At 38.2% G+C, this 25,297-nt stretch overlaps 1 pseudogene; it reads right to left on the reverse strand.

Annotated features, from left to right (window-relative positions):
- Window positions 1-2,549: 2,549 nt before the first annotated feature.
- LOC128867117 (jerky protein homolog-like) lies at window positions 2,550-23,821 on the reverse strand (annotated as a pseudogene).
- Between the last annotated feature and the right edge of the window lie 1,476 nt (window positions 23,822-25,297).

The raw sequence follows: 25,297 nt of genomic DNA on the forward strand, positions 1-25,297 counted from the left end.
AACACTCTTTTATCTTCTCAACTCTTTGTTAAAGAAAGTTAGAGCAAGTTTACACATATGAATTTCTATTTCCCGTATTATTTGCTCTTGTTCATGAAAAATTTGTAGAGCCATATTCCGAGTCATTCCGGTAACGCAGAACCGTTACAAATCGAATGATTTTAAACTAGTGCGATTTACAAAGCCTATTTCGGAGATTTCTTAAGAAAAAGGCAAAAATTTGACACTAAAACATTGGATGTAACTCAAATAAAGTGTTTTAGCAGTGTCAATTTGAAAAACGTATTGTTTTCATTACAAATATTCAAACATATTTCGCAAATCGGACCTATCTCGAACCATACGATTTACAGAACATGCCTGTACAGCTTGTTTTAGTTTCGACAGTTTATTAATGCCAGTCATATTCACCCTACTATCGCTGTACATGCATATGAATATACTCAACTACTTCCCTTTGACCAACATTCACTTCGATTAACTTTATTTGTTGTATACGCATATACATACATACATATGTAAACCTCAACGCATATGTATAGCACACGTTTGATGGCTATTCTCAGTCATTTGACCCCTTCGCATTTCATTTACCTGGTTTTTCTTCTTCTCATTACCAAGTCAACCAATAGTAAGAGTTAACAACGACAACAGCAACTGTGAATGTGAAGAAAAACTAGGAAGGCAAAGCCAATATGAAAACATTTTACTTGTCTACAAAAATTTCAGGTCAGTTACCTTTTGTTGGTGGCGCTGGCTTACACTCCCCTTTCGAATTCGGTTCTTTAGTGTTGTGTTACCAAAAATTAATAAATAAAGTAACGAGACGCACACGAGTACATATACACGTACATTCTAGTATATGTGTATGTCTGTGAATATTTCAGTGTTAATGAATGTAGAGTAGAGAAAAACTAAAAACATGTAAACGCAGCATTTTCTTTTAACTGTTTTTAACACATTTTCATGGTTTGTTTTTATTATTTTATTTTACTTCAAATAAACGAGAGTGATAACTGGTTTGAAACCGTGATATGTGATAATGTAAAAATGGAGGTCGATTTTGTAACCGTATTTGTGATCGGATAGTAAACGTAATATAAGGTTGTCAAAAAAGTCTTGCGGTATTTTTATTGAATTTTCAATTGTTCATAAAATTGGTTATAATACTGCGATTTAAGTCAAATATGCGCCGTTTTGTTCGATGACGAGTTCTCAACGAGATGCCAACTTCATAATGCCCCTCTTATAGAAGCTCGCTTCCCTATTGTCAAAAAACTCGGAGAGCCAATTTTCACAGGACTCTCTTGTGGACAACTTCCGACTACCAAGCTCGTTCGCCATGGACAGAAATAGGTGGTAATCACTTGGTGCGAGATCCGGACTATACGGTGGATGCAAAATAACCTCCCATCCGAGCTCCCGGAGCTTCTGGCGCGTCACCAAAGATGAGTGTGGCCTGGCGTTGTCCTGATGGAAGACAATTCGGCCTTTGTTGATCAAAGATGGCCTCTTCTGGATGAGTGCTGCATTCAAGCGGTCCAGTTGTTGGCAGTACAGGTCCGAATTGAGCGTTTGGCCCTAGGGGAGCAGCTCATAGTGGATGATTCCCTGCCAATTCCACCAAACACACAGAAGAACCTGGCCGTCAATCCAGGCTTGGCCACCGTCTGGGCAGCTTCACCGCTTTTCGACCACACCATTTGCGCTTCACGTTGTCGTAAGTGACCCACTTTTCATAGCCAGTCACCATCCGCTTCAAAAACGGGTCGATTTTGTTGCGATTTAGAAGCGATTCGCATGCATCCATACGGGCAAAAATGTTTTTTTGCGTCAAGTCGTGTGGCACCCATGCATCGAGCTTCTTTTTGAATCCAAGCTTCTTCAAATGGTTTATAACGGTTTGATGACTCATGCCCAGCTCTTGGCCGATGCTACGGCTGCTACTATGCCGGTCTCTTTCGATCACTTCAGCGATTTTATCGCAATTTTCGACGACAGGACTTCCGGACCGTGGCGCATCTTCGATCACCTCTGCACCAGAACGAAAACGTTGAAACCATCGTTGTGCGGTGGAAATGGAAACTGTATCGGGTCCATAAACTGCACAAATTTTATTGGCAGCATGAGATACATTTTTGCCTTTATCGTAGTAGTACTGTAAAATATGCCGTATTTTCTCTTTATTTTGCTCCATGTTTGCGACGCTATAACTAACGAACGACTAAAAGCAAACAACAATTAATTAAACACGTGTTAGCACGTGAAACATCAAGACGCACGCCAACCAAAAAGAGTGTACGCGCCAATTATATATATGTACATATAATGTTGTTCCATAAATGGAGCCAGTTTTAAGCCGACTCCGAACGGCAGATATTTTTTATGAGGAGCTTTTTCATGGCAGAAATACACTCGGCGGTTTGTCCCTGCCTGCCGAGGGGCGACCGCTATTAGAAAAAACTTTTTCTTCATTTTGGTCTTTCACCGAAATTCGAACCTACGTTCTCTCTAATTTCCGAATGATAGTCTTGCACCAACCCATTCTGCTATGGCGGCTGCTCATAGTAAACGTAATAGTGATTGTAATTATGTATAATATCAAATTTAATTGTATTGGTAATTGCAATTGTTTGGTAATTGGAATTGGAATAGTATTTGTTATTGTAAGTGTAGTTGCAGATACAATTATAACTGAAACTGTAATTGTCATTGTAGTTGTTATTATCAATTAAAATTATAAATGTAATTGTGGTAATAACTTTAATTTTACTATAAAAATGAATTCCCCAATTGTGGAACAACAACAAGACGCACTCCAAAATTGGAGGAGGAGAATTTTTGTAGTGTGCCTTCGGTCAAGGGATATACTCGTCAATACTTGAATGTCGAATCGTCTATCTGCTCTGCCAATTGATGTTCCCTACGATCGTTTAGTAGGCTTGAATGCCAAAGATCGAGATGCGCATTAAAGTCACATACAACCAATCGGTTTTCACCTCTGATGAGCACACCAATACCAGGGTGATATCCGGCCGGGCAGCAGATGACAGGGGGTATGTATACATATTAAAAATTTCGAGCTCGGCATCGCCTGATCGGACAGCTATGCTTTGACATTCTAAGAAGTTGTCCCTGCGGTCGATGCCTTCATCGATCAAACGATACTGCACTGCATGGTGGACTATGAACGCTAGGCCACCACCGTTGCCTCGCTCGCGATCTTGTTCGTGTACGTTATAGCCGTCCCTGGTTATCAGGGGAGAGCAAGCGAGCAGCTTGGTCTCTTGGACCGCAGCTATTGGGATTTCGTGTCGGCTCATGGAGTAGGTGATCTCATCTATCTTGCTTGTTAGTCCGTTACAGTTGATTCATTTCATTTGATTTTTCAATTTCAGACTAACTCAATTTGCACCATGGAAAGATACACGGGCGTTCAAATCAAGATGCATATCGCGCACTTCGTGAAGAAAATCACCTTCAGTGATGAGGCACATTTTCACCTCAGTGGATTCCTCAATAAGCAGAATTGCCGAATTTGGGCGAATGATAATCCAAGAGTGATTGCCGAAAAACCAATGCGGCATCCTTGGGCCGTATTTTTTCCAAAAAGAGGCCGGTCAGGCAGTTACTATGAATAGTTTTCGCTATCGTGAGATGATAACGAACTTTTTATGGCCCGAATTGGAAGATATGGATGTGGACGATATGTGGTTTCAACAGGAGAGTGCCCCTTGTTCCACAGCTAACCAAACATTGGCTCTTTTGCGTGAAAAATTTGATGGCCGAATAATTTTACGTCGCGGCGATGTCAATTGGCCGCCAAGATCATGTGATTTGACACCGTTAGACTTCTTTTTTTGGGGTTATTTGAAAGAAAAGGTGTACGTCGATAAGCCAGCAACAATTCAAGAGCTAAAGGATAAGATAATTCGGCACATTAACGGCATAGAACCTCATGCCTCAGCGTCATCGAAAATTTGGACCATCGGATGGAGGTGTGCCGCCGAGGCCGCGGCGGCCATTTGGCCGATATTTTGTTCCACACGTAACTGAGCCATACCAGTATTATCATAATAAAGAGAAATGACAATAATTTCCTAAAAAAATTTTATTTTATTCAAAATCAACCCCGGCCCTTGAAACTTAACCAACCTTTACTTTTGAATAGACGTAAATTTAGCCTGGGCCGAATAGTTAGTTGCGACCAACGACCCAGATTATATGAGAGCGTTTTGGTTTTTATCTCTCTCATATCCATAAACTTTTGCTTACACAAATCGAATATTTCATTAGACAATCTCATTTGTTCTCTTAAAATTCGTTCACATATAGATACTATAGGTATCATTAACTACATAGATTATCTACTTTTCGTGCACTCCCAATCCGTAATTAAAAAGCGATGGGTAATATCGAAATCTGAGATTATAAAATAATCCTAGATTATTACCATACTTTCTTACATACAACCCTGTGTTTTCTGTGTTATAGATAACGATTTTTACGAATGTAAAGAGAAGCGTCAAATTAAAAATTAAACAAAATGGACGCCGCCAAAAAACCACAGGTTTGTAGACATAATTCTAATAAACTTTTTGTTAGGTATTATTAATTATGTATTCAAATAACAGAAAAAAACATATCGCACCCTAAATACAAAAGGGTCACAACTCAAAATGTACCTTCTGCTCAAATATGAACGAGACGTTATCAATAAAACGGTCCACGGATGGCATATGGCAAAAATAAATTTTTTGTTTTTTGGTAGGACTGTTATAAGCTTACATGGCAAATTTCAGCGTGATATGTCACATAGTTTGTTTTCTGTGCTACTGTAAACAAGTCAAGCTCGAGTGTGGAAAATTTTGAGTTGTGACCCTTTTGTATTTAGGGTGCGATATGTCCATGTATAAAGGCTTTGGCCACTTATTACTTATTATAAAATGTAATATCGAAATTTATCAATTTCTATGAAAAAAACTTTTCAAAGCAGTTTTGACAGGTGATTGTCAATCTTGGAGTTAGCTAATCTGCCATATGTAAACGGGTAGATTAGTTTTGTGGATTTATTGCTAGTTACTGCATATGTGCACGTACGTTTAATTCCTAAATTTAATTCATTTCACTGCTGTCAAGGCGAACCCACGCAAGGTGCTTCGCTACAACTGATTTGTTTTTTTTTTTTCTTGCGATTTACTGATTTGAATATCAAAGTGTGCTGCTTCTTTGATGATGCATTGTTTATTTGATTGCTTTCTGATTAAAATTTTCACATTCGAACCAGCAGATTGAAAGAAAAAAAAATATATATATTTATATTACATCTATGTGTTGTTGTTGTTACTCTACTGAAGTCACCCTTCACTGTTCATCGAGCAGTTTGAAAACAATAGCCACACGTTAAATGCGTACTAAAGATAATAATAAATAATAACAACAAAAATGGCTTGTAAATAAATGACACTCTTTCCATGCTACATCTTAGCATCACAGTTGCAACAATTTTGATTTCACGCTTTTTTTTGAACATCCAACATACCTATCACATAACGGCTATACGTGTATACATACACATTCTACAGCTGCCCCTGACAGCGACAACCTCTCGAACATGAAGTGGCACAAATGTGCAAAAAAGGAAATGCCTATAAATACGTGCTAATGAGTCCATGCGACAAGTCTGTGGAAAGCAAGGAGTGTGTTCAACAACAAACAACGGTAAGTCCGGAAAATCCAATTTGAAAAGCAAAATAAAATGCACAGAGAACGAAAGAGATGTGCGCTGAAATAAAGTGAGTGTTTGGAAAAGGAAAAGTACAGAAAATACCAGGAACATATGTTTTCACTACATGATATACTAATGAGATGAGAAAGGAGGAACCGGTGTTGGGATTAGAATGCGAAGTGTATAAAAAACATATACGCAAAGTAAACTAATGTAAGCATGGCGTATGTGGCCATGCATCATGAGATTGGTTGCATGCACAAACTAGCAAAAAAAACGAATGTAAACAAATCTGTGAAGACGTGGCACACAGAGAGTTTTTGTAGACAGAAGAATAACAGAGGCAACGCATGAAAAATGTGAAATGAGGTGATTATAATTGAGTAGTGTAGAAGGGGGAGAACATAGAGAGGTAATAGAGACAAATCAAGTTCACGATAACACCGTACAGCGTGCTTGCAACAAATCGGTTGATGAACGGTGGCTGTGATTAAAGCGAAGATGAGCAAGACGAAAATAAGTCTAAGAAGTGATAATGAGAAGCGAGTGAAATTAAATTTTTTGCTGATATGTGTTGCGTGTTGCATATACTTCAATTTTTATTATAGCTGATATTGCTTACATTGTTTTTTCTGTGCTACCGCCAGAATTGTTGTTGTACTAGCAGATTGCTTGCTGGTTATTTGTGCGTGCTACTGTGGTATGTAGCACTCGTGTGAAAATCAGTGAAAAGCAAACAAGCATCGCAGCAAAAGGAGAGAAGATATTGCACCAGGCAGCAGAACCTCAACAATGAAAACAAAGCAAAAATAATGCACCTGTTTTTGTGTGCACACAAACACGTAAATAAAGCAAGTCACAGTACAACAGGATGGAGATGCAAGAAGAGGAAAGTGAAGCAAAGCATTGTGCGCAAATGCATACACATACATACAAATGTTAATAAGTTCTTAAAATGTGCTCGCGCACATAAAATATGCAAAAAATTAAACAACACACAAACACACGCTTTTAGTGCTTGAGGAATTTTATATGCAGCGAATTGTTTTGCTGCATGCTTTTGAAACACTTCGCCTTTCATTCGATAAGCTACATATATCTTGAGAAAAAAAATTAATGCAATTAAAAATGTTATTCTAAGAAAAATACACAATTTTATTGTTTATTTAAAAATAACGCAAACTTAACAAAACTTTCCTCCACAAATGAAAAATTAACAAAAATCACAGAATTCTTCATATTTTTAGGGACAAAATTATTCACACAATTTAGTTTCACAAATAAAATAATATATTATATATATATGTATATGTATGTATATATAAAATTGGCATGTACACCCTTTTGGGTGTTTGGCCGAGCTCCTCCTCCTATTTGTGGTGTGCGTGTTGATGTTGTTCCACTAATGGAGGAACCTACAGTTTCAGGCCGACTCTGAACGGCAGATATTTTTATGAGGAGCTGTTTCATGGCCGAAATACACTCGGAGGTTCGCCATTGCCTGGCAGGGGCGACCGCTATTAGAAAAATGTTTTTCTTAATTTGGTGTTTTACCGAGATTCGAACCTACGTTCTCTCTGTGAATTCCGAATGGTAGTCACGCACCAACCCATTCGGCTACGGCGGCCGCTGGAATTATCATACTTATGGTTATGTACGAAATAATGTGAGAAATGTTCTTGTTTTCTTTTTTTCCTCTTTTTTTTGCTTAACTCGGACCTTGTTCTCCAAAACGGCCCAAAGGGAATAATCCATCGGATTCTCTAGCCATTTTTAGTACACTAGAGCTTTGTGAGACGGTGCCGAGTCCTATTGAAATGTCCGTAGTCTGCCACCGAAATGTTTGTCTGTCCACGGCTTCAAAACAGAATACGGCCTCCAGAATACTTTTCCGATAATATTTCGTATCTACCTTAACGCCAGGCTCGATGAAAACGAATGGAGAGCGCCCATCTGCGGTTACAGCGGCCCAAATCATTACCTGTGGCGGATGCTGGCTCCTGGTGGTCAATCAATGACTCAAATTCTCGTATGAACGGTCGGTCAAATAAACCCTATCGGTTTGGGAGTTTACGAATTGCTCAATTTGAAAAATTTTCTCGTCAGAAAACACAAAGTTCGGATATTGACAGCTTTCATCCAAGCGAAGCAACTCCTTCGCTCTCTCAAGTCTGACTTGTTGCTGCTTTGGTGTGAGATCAAGCGCCGTTTGGATTTTGTAAGGCTTGACTTTGAGATCATTTTTATTTTTCAGTATGCGGCGGATGCGGACGCTCAGATATTTTCAGTTCTTTCTCCATATGATTGGCACTTCGTGGGGGATTTCGCTCAAGTCGCCCGTGCATCACCTGCGCGAGTGGTCTGAAGTTGGTTAGAGTTCGAGTGCCGGACCCTCTACATTCGACTTTCGATTAGGTGCGGTAACAGGCCCTTCGCTTATGAACAACTGTAGGAAAGTGCAGAAAACTATGGATATTATTGACACTTGGTACTGTGCGAATAGGTTATCGGCAAATCCCACCAAGACTGGCATTGTCCTGTTCACCAGAAGGAGGAAGCTTGATGAACTCGATCTACCTAAGCTAAAAGGAGTCGCAATCCATCTTAAGAAATGAAATATCTTGGAGTAATCCTCGATAGTAAAATCTTCTGGAAATCACACGTTTAAACAAAGACATCCAAAGCACTGACAGCCTTCTGGCAGTGCAAGTGTTTTTGGGAAAACGTGGGATCTTTCTCCTAGCAAGGTCCTATGGGTCTACACCTATTATCACCTATGCATTAGTGGTCTGGATGAATAGACTCCCTCTCGTGGGAGTCAGGAGGACGTTATTGGACCATCCATCGTCATATCGTCCACTGTGTATGCTAGATACACTCGGCAAAGCACCAGAGCGCATCATATTATATGTACCAGAATGCTAGAGTTTCTAGAGAAACCAACAGGGCTTTTCCCAAATCAATAAGGGTTTAGAAAAGGCCGTTCAACCGTGGACGCAGTACAAGCTGTAATGAGTATTGCTTGTCAAGCCACTAGCGGCAGGAAATGGAAGGGTGGCACATAGAAATACTGCGCTGGTTTTACCTTAGCCATAAAAAATGCGTTCAGCTCGGCAAGCTGCACTGAGAGGTTTCGCCGTGCTGATATACCTGCAAAAAATCTATCTTGATATTATTTGATGATGAGATGAGATGATTTGAAAACAGGCTCTTGCTTTATGATACTGATAACGGAATAGGCACACGTCAAGTAACTGGCGGTGTTCCACAAGGCTTGGAGCTTGGCCCAACACTTTGGAATGCTATATATGACAGTATCCTCAAGCTTGACCTTCCTGAAGATGCTACCCTCATTGGGTACGCGGGCGATATTGCGTTGGTAGTAGTGGGAAATCATCTGGACGTGCTGCAACGATGCAATTGTAAGAATTAGAAGTTGGCTTGGAAATGTGAACTTGCAGCCTAAAAAACTGAAGTCGTATTACTGGCAACACGACGGGTACGCGAAGAGTTAGTGATTACGGTAGCTGACATAAGGTCGCAGCCATATATCAAATATCTGGGAGTACTCATTGGCTCGAAAATGACTTTTAAGCATCATCTACGGTGAGTCAGTAAAAAAGCCGTAAGAATATAGTAAATAACGCGTTATGTATACCAATGCGTAATATTGGTAATATTCCTTGGCCCGGAGTCCGTTCGGCCACTCCCTTCTGCTGCAGCCATCAAAGCCACGGTTAGCAAAAGGATTACTCTAACCCACAGGCGAGCTTGGCAGGCTGAGAAAGGATGCAGATAAAATGATGTTACCTGTCATGTCCGATCGACTGTCGCAGATCCTCCTGTCATTAAGCAGAAGGGACTGTAGGCAGCTGGTTGGACTGATGACGGCCACTTTCTATGGGTCAAGCACATGACAGTGCACTCTGCCCAGCATGTGAAGAGAAGGATGAGCCGGCGGTCCAAATTCTGTACATCTGCCCAGCCTTTGCTCGAATCAGGCTTGAGGTCTTTGGCACTGATGTATTAAGAAGCGACCACCTTGGCTGCTTGGCACCACAAGATCTACTGAGAATTCTTCGGAGGTCGAGTAGATTTAACGAAAATTAAAAAGGAAGCCCGAGTGCAGTACAATGGACTTAATTGTGTCTGAGTGCTGTACTTCCTAGTCTGTCCCGACAAAAAAAAAAAACAATTTTAAAATCTAAGCCCAGCGCAGCATAATCATAATGGCAAAGGTTAACCCCCGAATTAAAAATTTTTGAAAACTTAGACCAAACATTTAAAAAAAGTATTTGTGCGGAAACTACTAGTTATGGATGCATGGCGGCAAGTGGTGTGGGGGAGCTAGAATGTATTTAATCGACAATGGTTAATTGGGGGAATTCGAAAAGGAATTTGAAACAGGAATTAGAACCAACAGTCGGGTGAACAAATCCTATATTTTAGAAAAAAGAATTCGACAGCATCTTAAAACAAGTAAGGTGGCATTGCGACGTGTTATGTCGGCAGAAAAGAAAGATTAGAACTGAGAAAACGAAGAAGTTAGTATACTGAACGCTAAATAGATTGAGTGAAGACCTAAAACATTGTGGCTATCCAATAAAATAAAAATTTTCGTTTTTGTATATTACTTACAAAGTTGTTTTCGTATCTTTCTGTACATATGTTTGAACGCAGACTTTTAGCTTGCTTTACTTGCATGTCACTGCAATTACTTACCGGCATGCAAAAAATTAAATGAGGAATCTTGTTGTTGTTGTAGCAGCAATACTAAACCTTGTCAGTGTAGTGTAAATCACCGGGGTCGGCTTCTTCTAACTCCGCTGAAGGTAGACCCAGGAAACTTGCTGTTTCGACAGGTTGGGTCCAGAGGGAGAGGTGTGTTAGACGAGTGGGTTTGATAGGGCATGAGAAAAGGTGGCTAGTGTCGCGCGGGGTGCTTTCACATGCTAGACATATGTTTGGTATGTCGGGGCCAATTCTGGATAAGTAGGAGTTTAACCTGCTACAATATCCAAAACGTAATTGTGCCAAGTTTACACGTGTCTCACGAGGAAGCTGGAGCACTTCATCTGTATGAGGAATTTTGTTATTTTCTTTTGCTTTTGTAGCTTAAGAAAGTAATGAAGAAATAATAAATAAAATATGTATTCAACTATAAATTTATATTGTGTTTTTAATGAACTTAAAAATATTTGTAAGATGAACGCAGATGGACTATGCGTACCTATTTTCAACTCATTGTACATGCTCAGCGCTAACGTTTATTACACGCTGCAATATACATATAACAAATACATATTCATAATACATACATACATTCAAACAAGCGTACGCATCTATAGAATTCTCTTTTTTTTTTTTTGTTGACCCCACTCAATCGCCACCAGAGCAGAGTCACCGATATGCTGATCGTTAGAGAAGCAAACTTCATTATTATCTGGTTTCCGTTCTTGGTTCTCTATTTTTCTATGTTTCGTTTTTGTTGCTTCTCTACCTAAACGATTTTCCAATTTCAAGAGTTCAGCTAGTTTTTCTTAATCAGGTATTACTTTTATCATTCCTTGTGCCTTCTTTTAGAATAATCTCTACATACATACACAAAAATCTATCGTCTATAAAAAATAGAAGAGCAAGAAGCAATTAAAGCTAAAAATATACGGCCGGCAAAGGCATAAACAACAACTAAGTATAAACAAATATCTACGCATGTGCTCATAAAAATCTGCAGCTAATTTCAATTGCCTGTGATTATAGAATTTAGATGCCAGAAATGCGAACTGTGATTTTTTTTCTACCGACAATTTGTATCCAAATTCTTGTCAGCAAGAACCATATTACATTTAAAGTATCGGCAATTCTGAACAGTAAAAGATGGTTGAAGTAAGGGATGGTTGAAGAAGAAATAAAGGATATTCAACTTACACACGTATATATTTGTTATTTACCTACTACGTCTACTACACAAAATGAAATAGGCATATTTTTTGGTTTGTTTGTAAAACAAATTGTATACCACGCAATCGGTTAGTTCACTATGAAGAAAACTAAGCGTACTTTCAATGATAATGAAACAAGGCAAAGTTCTGAAAAATTTCTTTATTGTACAATATATATGTCTATATTCTTTATTGTATATATTGTATGTATATATATATTAGGGCGTGTCGATTTAAAAATCGCTCATTGCTCTGGGAAAATCGTATTCTAGTCCAACGAAAAATCCCACTTTGACCCATTTAGAGTGATCCAATCGAGTCCAAATGTATGACCGACCCCCACTAACTTTGGACGGCCGATCCACCCATGCCAGTGGCACACCCCCTGGAACTTCCCTGGGGGGTTCCCCATACAAACATTTCAAAATATCACCATTTTTGGCCTTTACTTGAGAAAAGAAACTAAAAAGTTCGCCCCAAATTGGAGGACATCAGAATTCGTTTTAGAGGTTTGGTTCCTTCGGCAAATTTTCTTATTTTGATCCCTAGAATATGATTTTCACAGAACAATGGGCAATTTTTTTACTTCCCCACAAATCGACCCGGCCTAATATATATACAGCGAACGCTCGATAACGTGATCTAATTCAAACCAAGGCAGTTCACGTTAACAAAAGTGTTCACGTTTTGGAATTCCCAAAAAGACTAAGTAAATATTATATATTTTTTCACATTTAAATTCACATTTTATTCTTGTTTTCGTTACATACTAGTATTAATTGAAAATTAAGTCATACGATAGTTTTATTTAAAAAAATCAGTCATCTTAGCACACTCATATCCTTCTGATCGACGGCTTCATGACCAGCCCATATTAACGCCTTGTTGAAAATTTCAACTGCTTCAGTCGGCTTAATTTTTTCCAGTTGCTCTGAAAGCTGTCGTCATCGGATTCGTCTTGTTGTTGATGATCGTCATTTGCATTGCCCTCCTCGATATCTTCGTTCCATTCATGAATGGCTGGTAACGTGAATCCAAGCTGAAATTTTTAATAAAAAAAAAGTTTTTTCAATAACCCACATACATATCTTTGAGCATATATGCGAACTCGAACGAACCTCAGGATTTAAACTACTAAGGAGATCGACGGTGTTGCTCATCAAGGTGCGAAGTTCACCTGCCCATTTTTCTTTTAAAACCGCCAACGGGACATTATCTTCGGGATCATCATTGTTTACCGCAAAATTTAAAATACTGTTCCAGCACTTAGCTAATGTTGCTTTATCAATACGAAAGCAAGCCGCATCCAAAAGATTTATAACTGTTTTTAGGTTAATTTTTTTCAACGACTCGAGCAAATCAGACTTTGTCGCCGCTATTGAAGCTAGAAGGCTGTCTCTGTAATACAACTTAGTGATTTTTATTGCATTCTGATCCATCGGTTGAATGAGGGGAGTAACTTTTGGTGGCATAAACATCGTCAAAACTTGCCCATTCTTTGTTGTCAGTTCAGCTTCATTTGGGTGAGAAGGAGCGTTGTCTATTAGGAGGAGAGCTTTAATTGGTAAGGTTTTCTCCTTTAAAATCGATGTAACCTTAAAACACAACCAGTTAACTTTAAAAATCAGACAAAACTTAAAAGGAATATTCATCTGTGGAACAAATGACTCATGAAACCATTGCTTGAAAATAGTCGACGTCATCCAGGCGGATTTCGAGCTCTTATAGTCGGTGGGACACTGAAAGTTTTTAAAACAGTGTGGATTATTCGCCTTTCAAATTACCAAAAGCTTAAGCTTGTGGGATCCAGAGGCGTTTGAACAGCAAAAAAACGTGATTCGCTGCTTCTCGGACTTTACCCCTGGGGCTCTCTTCTCCTAACTTGACGCGTACGTTTTCTCTGGCAAAAGTCTCCAGAATATAAACGTTTCTCATAAAAGTTTAAAATATTTTAGTTTTTTTACAACGAATTTCTTAATATGTTGCTTTCATTTCGTTGTGTACGGTACTTTTTCCGGCCAGTGTATATTGGCAACGCTGGAATAGTGAATTATACGACTTAAATGAGGGGTAGCCCTACTCCCTAGGGGCGATGAGCTTGTTGTTGTTTCGCATGCAAATTTTTTGTCAAGTTAATCGCGCATAGAGATCGCGACCAGAGAAATGGCGAATAGAAGACGTCTATAAATACACATAAAATATTTACAGCCCAACCTTTTTTAAAACAGTTCTCGTCAAAGCGCTCTAAAAAACATTTGCTTTATTTTTCACAGTCCCAAAGTGGCGGTTTAGTGTGCATTGCCAAGCAGTGAAATAATTGCACCATATTTTTTTGAAAATCGTCGAGGGCAATCAATTTCTGTGGACGTTGTGCCTTATTGGCGCACACTGAAAAATTATTTTCAAACAATAATGAAAGGACATCCTTTCTTCAGCACACACACATGGTTTCAGCAAGATGGCGCCACGCCACACACGGCCAGAGAGACTATGACGATGTCGTATGATTTCTTCCCTGACCAACTGATAAGTCGCTTCGGTGACATATCCATGATGGACTTCCTTCTGTGGGGTACTTCAAGAGTAAGGTCTACGAAACAAACGCAGCGCTCATTTCAGCACTAAAAGAAAATATCGTCGGCGAGGTTAATGGCATTCAGACATCTCTTCTCCAGCGAGTAGCACGAAGTACGGAAGCCAGATTCAAGGGTAGCGGTCAATGTATAGCGAAAAGAATTGTCTTCTTTGTAATAGGTATTGAAATAAACTTTTATCATTAGTATTTGTTTTATATTTAGCTTTTAATCCGTAATGTTGTTATTGGACATTCTGTACAGTAGCACCTAGTACCTTTCTAAGCATTTTCCGTGCACCCAAGTGCCAAAAAATTAGATAAAAGGTAAGCATTGCAGGAAGTATTTAAACAATTTTCAAATTGTCAAAAACAACACAAGACCGAAAGTCAGTTCAGTTTTGTATAAGAATATTTACTTATATTTATTAGGGAAATGCGTAAACATGTTTTTTAGTGCAAATAAAAGTGTAACATGAAATGTGCACACATTAAGTGCGACAGTAAAGTTCACAATAAAAAAAAAACAAATTTTTTACCAGCTGTGGAAAGGAAAAATATTAATCGTATTTTTCAAAAAACACGAAACAACACACAACCAAAACAAAAAGCGTCTTGAGTGATAATATCAAATGATAGTCATTTGTTGAAAGCACAATAATTTCAGTGGGTCACAAACCACACGCCAAGCGCCACATTTGTAACGCGTTGACTTGCCGAATTCGCTGGAAGTGTAAATGAGTAAGAATGACTAGACATTAATGTGTCCGCGTTTAGTTTTTCATTAACATTTGGTTTTTACCAGCAGGCTTTCAGTACTGAGTAATTTCTGTGGCAATAATTAGTGACTGTATCAATCAGATGTGTACTGGATTTATGAGAGAGTGTGTCGCGAATATATGTAACGTATGTGTATAAAATACACAGAATTAAGAGCCAATGTTCATTGTAAAAATTAATCATTATTGACGTCCTCATTTGCTATAGTGATCGGAGTAAAGTCGCATACTTAGACCTGCCATAAGTTGTGTTGCAAGTTAAGTCCGTCATAGATATGAAACTACGAGGGGTGCCTTTTATATGTCGGGATTTGGCAACCCTGGTGTTGCAATCTGGCAACTGACAGCTGTATCGCAAAGTTTGACATTTTTTGGCTTTTACGTACTCAGAACGTTTTGAAATACCAGCGCTATTTGGGTTGTTTACAGTAACTTAAAAGATTCATCTCGGTCCAAAAATGGAATTAAATCGTGAACATTTTCGTGCGATTATTTTTTACAACTTTCGACGTGGATTAACTCAGCAACATTGCATGGATGAACTTAATTCATTTTTTGGCGATGAAGCTCCATCAAGGACCAGTGTTTATCGATGGTATGGTGAATTCAGTCGTGGTCGTAGTTCAATCCAAGACGAATTTCGTGAAGGTCGTCCAAAATCAGTTGTTGTTCCGAAAACCATTGACGCTGTGCGCGAACTGATATTGCAAGATCGTCATGTGACCTATCGTGAGATTGAGACAATCTTAGGCATTAGTGGGACCAGCATACATTCAATATTGCATAAACATTTGACTGTCAAAAAAATTTGTTCGCGTTGGATCCCACACAATTTGTCAATCGCTCAAAAAAAGGCTCGTGTCGATTGGCCGAAGGTAATGCTGAAAAAATACGATCGCGGGACTTCGAAAAACGTTTATGACATCGCGACAGGTGATGAATCATGGATTTACGCGTATGAGCCCGAAAGTAAACAGCAGTCGACTGTATGGGTGTTTCAAGATGAACCAAATCCAACAAAAGTTGTTCGCGCACGAAGCACTTCCAAGCAAATGGTCGCTTGTTTTTTCGGAAAGACTGGACGTGTCGCAACCGTACCACTAGAACAACGCGGAACAGTAAATTCTGAGTGGTACACAACCATTTGTTTGCCAGTTGTCTTCCAAGAAATTAGGAAAACCAATCGCCAAAGACGGATCACTCTTCACCAGGACAATGCGAGCTCTCACACATCGGCTCAAACAACTGCATTTTTGAGCACCCAAAACATCGAATTAATGGGTCATCCGCCGTATAGTCCTGACTTGGCACCGAATGACTTCTTTTTATTCCCGTACGTAAAAAACAAACTAAGAGGTCAACGTTTTTCGACACCTGAAGAAGAGGTTGCGGCATTCAGAATGCATGTTTTGGAGGTACCTCATTCAGAGTGGCAAAAGTGCTTCGACAATTGGTTCAAACGCATTCAAAAGTGTATAGATCTTCATGGAGAATATTTTGAAAAACAATAAAGTGATTTTCGATGATTAAAATTTGTTTTTGTTCTCTAATCCCGACATATAAAAGGCACCCCACGTGTACAACTTTTTTTTTTTTTTTTTGTGAATATTGTTTTCAAGTAAATACCAACAAAAAACTTTTTTCATTTGCCTGCACACAAGCCTTCAAATGCACGGATTACATGTATTGTTTGAGACTACCCAAGTTTCTGTGAGGTCTTCGAAAGGTCATGTGCTCCAATTCTGACCACAACTATAGTATAATGCATTCAGATCTGGACTTCCAGACGGTCAATCTTCTGCGGCTATGAACACAGGAATATTGTTTTTAGCCACAGCTGGAGTATTTTTGCCTTATGGGCTAGAACGGAATCTTGCCGGAAGATCCAACGCTCCCCATTGAGGAGAGTAGGTACTGCTTAACTGATTCACCTTCTAAGACATCCTCCTGGAACACTTTTCACCGGTTCTAACCTCTTTTTTGCAGAAATGAAGCGATGTAACCCATTACAAGACCCTCCCTACACTTTTTGTGTCTTTAGAAGTTTTAGCATAAATTTCTTAAAAACTTCTTCAACAGTGAAAATTTTCTCATCTGTGAAAAGAATATTTTCATGGCCGTTGACCGCATTCCACCGAAGAAGCTGCTTGCATCTGCGAGTCTAATTTTCTTCCAACGTGTTATCAAAATTTTACCAGTTGAGCGACGGAGGGCTTTCATGTGTAGATAATTAATTAGTCTTGACATGGATCTGGTCAATACATTCATTCCCCTGGACATAATTTCTGCTTTATAAGGGGATTTCTGGGTTTTTTTTCTCGAATGACTTTTATGGCTGCACTGGTTCGAACTACGCGAAGACGACCACTTCTTTTTCTGTCTGATTGATTGATTCTGAACGATTGATGGTACGTTAAACAAACACTCTCGAAATATTAAGTTTTTCCAGCAATTCGTACATCTCACTTGCACTTTTACCACACTTATGTAATGCAATCACAGCAATGCGATTTTCCTTAGCTCCTCACTCCATTGTTAACAAGCGAAATTTGCCACGAAACTTGGTATAATTTATGGCAATACTAAGTTCATCGCGGTGATTTTTGCATAGGTATCAGTTAAAAACATAGCAACATAGGTGGTACGGCCACCTTTCTGTACCGAATTGCCTTCTACGAGAATTGCTGGTGAAATTTATAATCGTCGGAAGTATTCAACACATTAATGAAAATATGTTACGCCTATGCAGTCGTGCATTTGAAAATTCACTAAATATCGGTTGAAAAATAATTTATAGAGATTTAGACTTCTCTTGTTAAATGCTCAATAAAATTGTGTATAAATTCACCGGTGAAAAATTTTATCGACCGAGTTTCCCCATTATTATACGCACCAAAAAATATATGGACTGAAAGTCTTGAACTTCACTTATTTTGTTCAAAATTAGCTGTATTCATCAACGTAATTTTCATAAAGAACAACGTAATTATTCTAGCGCCGCTCTAACATTTCAATACAACTTTTGAGGAATCATTTATCTTTTGCCTCAAAATAGGCCTCAGTTTGAGCGATAACCTTTTGAGTCGAGCTAAATTTATCACCGGCGAGCATTTTTTTAGGTCTGCGAACAGCCAGTAGTCGCTGGTAACCAAATCTGGCGGATACGATAGATGTGGGAGGAATTCGAAGTTGAATTCATAAATGTTTGCCATTGTTTGGATTCACTTGTGACACCGTGCGTTGTCTTGATGAAACAACATTTTTTTCTTTGCCATATGCGGACTTTACTTTGCAATTTCGGCCTGCAAACGCTCCAATAATGCTGTATAATATTCACTGTTAATGGTATTTCCCTATGATGGTATTTCCCTATGATGGTACATAAGATAGTCGATGAATGTTACAAAATGCACATCCCCAGATACTGAGCTCATAACCTTTCCAGCCGATTGTTAAGCTTGGACGGGGTTCATCAATTGCTGTCCACTCAGATGACGAACGTTTTGATTCCGGAGTGAAGTGATGGATCCATGTTTCATCTATTGTAACATATAGACGTAAAAAATCACGTTTATTACGTTTCAACATGGCCAGCCACTGCTCAGAGCCATCAACACGTTCTTGTTTTTAGTCAATAGTGAGCAAACGCGGCACCAACTTCGAACAGAGCTTTCCTATAGTCAAAAGCTCATGCAATATAAAATCAGCACTTTCTTTTGATATCTTTACCGTGTCAGCTAACACACGCAACTTCACTTTTGGATAATTCAAAACGATTTTGTGGATTTGTTTGATATTTTCTGATGTCACCTCCTCATTTGGACGTCCTTCCGTTGTGCATCATCGGTATCTCTACAACCTCGTTTGAAGTCAGCAAACTATTGTTTTACTGTTGTTTCGGATTAAGCGGAGTCCCCATAACACTTTTCAACCATTGCTTCGCTTGAACGGTGTTTCTTTCCATCAAGAAGCAGTGTAAAATTAAAACACGAAATTTTTTGTTGGATCATTGTTTTGAAAATCACAAAAGTAGCGTCAATCATAGCATAATAACTCACGAACTAATGAATTGAATACATAAGATTTTAACAACTGTCTTTCTAAAGTAGGTACTAACTGAAAAATAGATGGATGCAATAAAACTAGTGTTAGGCCCGGAACTTTTCAGGCCATGTGTTACATACTGGGTTGCCCATATTCGATGGACCCATGTGTTTTTTTGTTTAAATCAAAGAAAAACACAATTTGTTTGATGTTGACGATAATAATCATTTTATTTGGTTCAAGTAGATTTGTTGACATCACTTTTTGAATTTGATATCTCTCAAATGGCCACCTTGAGCCAGTACGGCGTATTGTGCCCTTTTTGCAGCATTTTCCATAGTTTTAGCTAACATTTCGGCTGGAATAGCGGCTATTTCCTTACGGATGTTGTTCTTCAGCTCTTCTTTGGTCTTTGGCTTATTAACATAAACCTTTGATTTTAAATATCCCCACAAGAAGAAGTCAGGTGGCGTTAAACCGGGCGAACGTGGTGGCCAGTCAAAATCGCCATTTTTCGACATCAAGCAACGAGGAAACAATTTATTCACAAAATCGATTGTTGTGCGTGCTGTGTGTGGTGGAGCGCCGTCTTGTTGAAACCAGAACTGCCTCATACGCTTTCGCCGAATAATTGGCATCACAATTCTTTTCTTTTCTTCTTCCTCTTTCACAGTTTACTTCTTTTGTTGAATGTAAATTTCAACAATTTGGGAGCGCTCGCTTGGCGTGTACTGTTCCATGGCAAAAATCTGCTTGGACGGACGCTTCCAACGCGGTATGTCATTAAGCGATCTGACGTCTCTGTCAAAATATACAGGGTTGCCAGATGGGTCCGTCGAATATGGGCAACCCTGTATATGTATACATATAATTGAGAGTTTCATCTTTTGTTGCTTGTTGCACGCTCCTCCTCTAATTTGTAGTGTGCGTGACTTTACACAAATGCAGAGATCTTAAGTTTTATGCCGATCGGTAGATAGTTATTTATGAACTTTTTCATGGCAGAAATATACTACGAGGTTTGCAATTGCCTGCCGAAGTGTAAACTTTTTTAGAGAAAACATTTTATATATATATAATTGACGCGTACACCCTTTTTGGGTGTTTGGCCGAGCTCATCCTCCTATTTGTGCTGTGCGTCTTAATGTTGTTCCATAAATGGAGGGACCTACAGTTTTAAGCCGACTCCGAACGGCAGATATTTTTATGAGAAGCTTTTTCATGGCAGAAATACACTCGGAGGTTTGTCATTGCCTGCCGAGGGGCGACCGCTATTAGAAAAATGTTTTTCTTTTTCTTTTAATTTTGGTGTTTCATCGAGATTCGAACCTACGTTCTCTCTGTGAATTCCGAATGGTAGTCACGCATCAACCCATTCGGCTACGGCGGCCGCCATACCGCAACAATGCAGCAAAAAAATATGGATGAAGTGAGGTGAAGCTTAAAGCTAAGCAGAGAATGACTCCCAAACATGTAACGATCTTGTTTTAGGAGGACTGGGAATGAATAAAAACTACTGCAAAACTATCTTAATGGAAAAAAGTTGAATTCAATGCCGGTACTTAACGCAGCTTTTTACACACAGGAACTCTACGCCGAATGAAATTCTACGAGAAACGTATTATTACGTATTAAGAGATCATCGAGAAACAGGGGACAAAAAGTTATACGAACGATCTCGATCAATTGATTGTCGAGGTGCGATTTTTTACCGAAATATTAATCATTCGTTCAGTAACAAACTCAGCGTATTATAAGAGAGGGAAATAAGAAGAAAATCGTCCTATACTCTTATTCACTCGTCTATCAATATAATTTAAAGGCGATTAGCGCACCCATAGGTACATTCCTGAAAAAGCAGTGGGGTGGGTGATTTTCGTGAAAATTATAAGTCCATTGATTGACAAATCCTTCAAGTTTATAACATGAAATATTATAATTCGTATTTTATATTTCTCGTATTTTAAGCATAAATAAATTAAATTATCCATAGGAAATCGCGAAAAATATTTTTGAATAAAAGTATTTTTTTTCACATCCAAGTAATAAATTTATTAAAAAAATTGTATTTACATTTCAATAGTTTGAATTAAAATTTTCATATTATTTTGAAATTACCTATAATCTACCTTCGGATTGTTGTTATTTTCAATAAATTCAACTGATTAGGAAGAACTCCACAAGCGCGATTTAGTCAGTTAATTTGAAATGTGGAACATGGGAGCTGCCAGCGTTTTCATTTTTATTTTTTTAGTTTTCTTTTTTTGCTTAATTTTTTTTCGTAATTTTTATTTTTTGCCTTGTTCACAATTGAATTTTCTTTGTGTTATTTCATAAATTTTAAATCAAATAATATCAAAGCACCAATTAAACAGTTGGAACATATAAAATAATACTGCTATATATATGTACTAATTTACGATACTATTAAAAACAATGTAAGAGGGACACGAGCTGCGCAAAATTTGTTCCATTTTTCCATTTGATTATTTTTTTGTTGGCAGTTTAACTTTGCAAAATTAAATATGTCGAATAAAATTTAAAACAATTGGGTTAAATGCATGTTTCTCGGTAGTGATAGGTTATTTAAAAATTTTTTGTAGTATTTATTAGTTAATATAAATTGATTTATTTTTAACACTCGTTAACACTTTTCTGCTGGCAATCGCAGCATATAAATCACCCAAACCAAAAATATTCAAGTAATCGTGTGGTCACACGTCGGCCAATATTAAGCACTGAATATAGCCGTTTTATATAGCTATATTTTCGAAATTTTATTAACTTTTCATTTCTTTTTTTTTTATATAGCTCTCTCTCTACTACGTGTGTAAGCGCTTATGCGAGTTTTCCGCTGTTCACTGTGTTTGTTAGTTCGAAGTCTGTGTTTGATTTACACACTTTGTTATTTACACACTTTTTATTTATTTTTACCAGAATTTTTATTATTTTTTCTTTAGCGCGTCTTTTTGTTGCTACTTGCACTTTTTGCTGACGCTGGTACAAACACTGGTAATGCTACCACTAATGGCACTTATCACTTCACTTCACCTGTATGACAAACATACACACACACACACAATATAAATGATTGTTGGTCAAAACCTTTTTGTTTAATTTTTACTTTATATTGTGCGACAGCTGCTGACGTATGTGTATGTATGTTTTTTGCTTTGCTGCTTTTTTTCTATCAATCCATTTGCGCTCGCTCGCTTGCCGCCGCTGCTGCCGCTTCTCATGTTCCTTTTGACTGCAGTGTTACAGATATTAACTAAATTGCATTTAATTTCTTTTGGTACTCAAGTTATTATTAATATTATTTTATTATTAAATTATATATTAATTAAAATTATAAAGTAATATGTTTACAGCACTAGCTACGAGGGTTATCGGCTAATATATGATATTATTCACTTACTACTTTCTTTATACACATATGTAGGCATTCTTATACTGCTATATGCATACATACATACGCATGGTATATATACCTGCAAGAGGATGTGCGTACTTGTTTTGGAAAGATGTTCACTTATACGAGTGCAGTGGACCTGCGTCCTGCTCTGACTACAGGGTAGCGTAGAATGCTAAATTGCGTACATATTAACCGGCTCGTAGTTGCACTAACTGATTGCGGTATGCATTACACAAGACTTATTTTTTATTAATATTTTATTGTTATTGAATTCCTTCACCGCTGAATAGGTGGGTAATTATCCAATAACACTTTTTTTCTAATTTTAAATTCGCGGTTCACTCTAACTTCTACTACTCTGTCTAACCAGCTTTTATCGCGTAAGTGAATTAAACGCCAAAATGTTTGATGTATATCACTGCTCTCGCGTGCACTTGTTTGCTGTTGCTGGTGCCGCCACAGCTGCTGCTTCTATCGATTGTCTGCTGGAGTTAATGGACCAGCGACTGAATACTGCCTGCCTCCACGCCACTTTAAAAACGCTGTACTGACCATCGATTTGTCACAGATTTGATTTACAAATTCACAAATTATTTCTTTAAATTCAACACTTTACTTTTTACACTATTTTTACTGCTATTTAAAGCAGTTTTTGCTTATTCTCATTCTTCTTTAGTGAGTAACTAGTACTGCACTTTTTAGCAACAAATGCTTGTTATACATTAACACGATAGCAAAAACTCGACTCGACTCTTCGGAATAAAGACGACAGAGATTGATGATGCTGCTGACGATGACGACATCGACGTTTTGCATTTACAGCTTTTATTAACGGCGACGATAATAATATTTGCTGCGCGCGATTTAATACACGAGAACGACAACACTTATGTTGCATGTTAGCCGGCATAAATAAGACTAAATGCGGCAAATATGCGATGAGAGCGAGATGGTCGCGTTTTGTTGGAGACGATTGAGTAGCCAATAAGCAATCGTAAGCCGAAATGCTGTAGATAGCCAGCCGCAATGCGCTGGAGAAAACCGAAAATTCAGTTAGCGGTGGTGCAAATCCATATGTGTTGCTTTGGCGCGAGAAGAGTCCAAAGAGCCGCTGTGGCACAGGCACAATTAGTGAGTAAAAGCATGCATACGGGGAGCAATCAACCAGACAGTCGAATACACAAACATACGCAGCAAAAACTCTCCCATTGATATTCGTACTCAAAAAATGTCCATACATTTATGGCCATATCAGATATTTCGAATATTCGAACTTCCGACTTGATTACTCACGCTTGCTGTTTGTTTATTGTGAGCACACGCTCTTGAACCGGTATTCATGTTCTAATTCTTATTTGATTTGTAGTCAAACTCTCCCATTTTTCTCTTCTCTCTCTTCTCCATGCACTGTTCTCACGCTGTATGTAAATGACAATTTTTCGAAATTCATTAAGTGAAAGCGAGACAAACGTATGTACGTCCTAGGAAAAAGCCGCAAGAGTCGTATATCGTTTATATGTTATATGGATGACTACTGGACTGATGGCTATACGAGCAATGCACGAACTATAACTCTTAAAGAATTTTAAATTTACGTGAATTGGAAATAGTAAAAATACCCAACAAAGTCGAATTCATTCAAAGTGATGGTACTTGAGCAGCTGATTTTACGATTCAGTTTCTTGATTGTTAAGGTGGTCTGCTTATTTTTGTTTCTGCCTGTTTGTTTGTTTACATTATAATGGAAATAAAGGCATTATGAATCTCTCACAAAAACGAATTATACCTATAGCAAGGGCATGCTAATTTAGTAAGCTTATATAAAAAGCGAGCTCGTACGGTAAATTTAAAACTCGTACCTGAAAAATTGATGGCTGGTAACGCTAGGCCATATAAAAACAAAGGTAAAGTTATTGTTAACGTAAGTTCACATATGCAGCACTTAGCAATAAATCCATAAAATTAATCTACCCATTCAGATATGGCAGATTACCTCCAAAGTTGGCAATCAGCTGTCAATACTGTTTTGACAGATTTCGTGAGAGAAATTTTGTATGGGTAATCTCGCGGCCGCCGTAGCCGAATGGGTTGGTGCGTGATTACCATTCGAAATTCACAGAGAGAACGTAGGTTAAAATCTCGGTGAAACACCAAAATAAAGAAAGACATTTTTCTGAAAGCCGTCGCCCCTCAGCAGGCAATGACAAACCTCCGAGCGTATTTGCCATGAAAAAGCTCCTCATAAAAATACTGCCGTTCAGAATCGGCTTGAAACTGTAGGTCCCTCCATATGTGGAATAACATCAAGACGCACGCCACCACGTATATGTATATATGCATATAATCTCGCTTTTTAATTACGGAATGGAAGTGCATGAAAAGGTAGATAATCTACCTAATGTGAACGTAACTTGTTCTTAACAACCAGCATCTGAAAGTTCGCAGTTCGAAATAATTTAACAGGGCGAATGTAGTGAAAAAGTAAACTGTTATAATGTTATGTTTTCTGTATTCGAAGCAAATAGTTTTCTGTATTCAACAGAGAACATGCTGATATAACAGTTTATTTTCCACTTAGGCGCCGTGCTAAATTATAGCAATATGCAGTAAATTTTAGCGTTATGGCTGTTCTTGTGTGCCTACTTTAACATATTTTATAGAGTGGGCCATGTAAAATTTGCTTTTTGAATCGGCTATAAAAAAAACTAATCAATATTTTTTCAAACTTTTTTTTTTTTGTTTTGAAGATTGAACATTGTCATTTATGAATGAAAAATAATATCGTTCAAATGACTGCCACGACTGGCTTTACAGTAG

Source organism: Anastrepha ludens, chromosome 6 (genome assembly GCF_028408465.1).
Source record: "Anastrepha ludens isolate Willacy chromosome 6, idAnaLude1.1, whole genome shotgun sequence".
Lineage (NCBI taxonomy): Eukaryota > Metazoa > Arthropoda > Insecta > Diptera > Tephritidae > Anastrepha > Anastrepha ludens.